At 37.3% G+C, this 1,366-nt stretch overlaps 1 long non-coding RNA gene across 1 annotated transcript; it reads left to right on the top strand.

The window, feature by feature from the left end:
• The first annotated feature begins 710 nt into the window (after positions 1–710).
• LOC103133438 (uncharacterized) lies at positions 711–1,360 on the top strand. Its single transcript, XR_475753.2, has 3 exons — positions 711–817; positions 889–975; positions 1,042–1,360. It is a non-coding gene; the product is annotated as an uncharacterized LOC103133438 (long non-coding RNA).
• Positions 1,361–1,366: the final 6 nt, after the last annotated feature.

Below are 1,366 nucleotides of genomic sequence, written 5' to 3'. Positions count from 1 at the left end.
CAAAATAACTATTTGAGATATCTGTAATTTCATTCTGACTAGATGAAATTACGTCAGGTTTACCATTGACTTATATGGAGACTTCTATTCAAGAAATCTAAAATGAATTACTGACTATCTAAAATACACATTACAGATATCTACAACTAAATTATGACTAGTCATATAGTAAATTGAAGATATCTTGATTTTGGTTTTGACTAGTCATAATTGTAATTAAAGATATCTCTAATGACTACATAATTCAAGACATCTTAAATGTATTTTTGGACAGGAGATATGTAGTTTTGACTAGTGAAAACTAAATTATAGATATCTTAAAAGCAAATAATGACTAGACAAAACTAAATTAAAGATATCTTGAATTGTAATTTTGACTAGTCAAAATTCATTTTAAGATATCTCGAAATGAATTTGAGATATCTTGAATTACACAGCTCTTCTATTTAAGATGTCATTCCGACTAGTCAGAATGACATTACTGATATCTTGAATTAGTATTATGTATAGTCAAAACGTCCCTGACTTGCGTAACAATTTGAAAGTTTAATAAAACAATAGCAAATAGAGAAAACGAAAAAAGATGTTTGAAAATGCGCCACTTTCATGTTGAATTGACAATAGCAATTTTAGCTTTTCGTTGTGTGGTATGTTGGTGCGGATTCACCTTTAAGGTGAGTGGTGGGCGGCACCAACGTACCCTTTAAAGCCAGGTGTGTGGGGTGCGCACTTATATACAATTGTTTTGAGCTGTGGAGATGGCGTTGTGAGCTTGTGTGATCCTGTCTTTCCTCAAGCATCAAGTAATGGTCTTCAGGTTAGTTTTGTGATTTTCCTTCTGTTGGATTTTAGATTAGTTTGTGGTGATTGTGCTTCCTTTGGGCTCAGGATTGAGATTGTGCTGGTGCTCCCGTTTTGCTCTCTGGGAGTGCGTGTGATCAGGCACGCGTCATGTGCGTGGAGCTCTTAACCGAGGTAGGTGGGTTCATTGACAGCTTGTTGAGCTCGGTGCCATAGTTCACCTTAAATTTTATTTTTTAGATCCTGAGGTGTTCGGGACTTGGCGGTGGACTGTTGTGTGGTTTTCCCCCTCCCTCCTCCTGCCGCTTACTGGTGCGCGCACCTGGCCTAATTGTCCGTGGCGCAAGGGGAGCACGGCCACGCTAACGCCGTTGTTTTGTCTTTACTTTTGCTTCATGCTGGGTGTCATTTACCCAATTGATTTATTCTTTATTTTGGCCAGGGTTCAACCGTTTATGGTGAGTCCCCCTATTTTTCAGTACGTTTATTTACAATTTGTATTTTTTTCTTCTTTTCTTTGTTTGCATGTAGGTTTAATTTGTCAATTGCTTGCATGATTTGGTTT

Source organism: Poecilia formosa, unplaced genomic scaffold, assembly GCF_000485575.1.
Source record: "Poecilia formosa unplaced genomic scaffold, Poecilia_formosa-5.1.2 Scaffold3528, whole genome shotgun sequence".
In the NCBI taxonomy this organism is placed as follows: domain Eukaryota; kingdom Metazoa; phylum Chordata; class Actinopteri; order Cyprinodontiformes; family Poeciliidae; genus Poecilia; species Poecilia formosa.
This window is presented reverse-complemented; position numbering and strand designations above follow the sequence as displayed.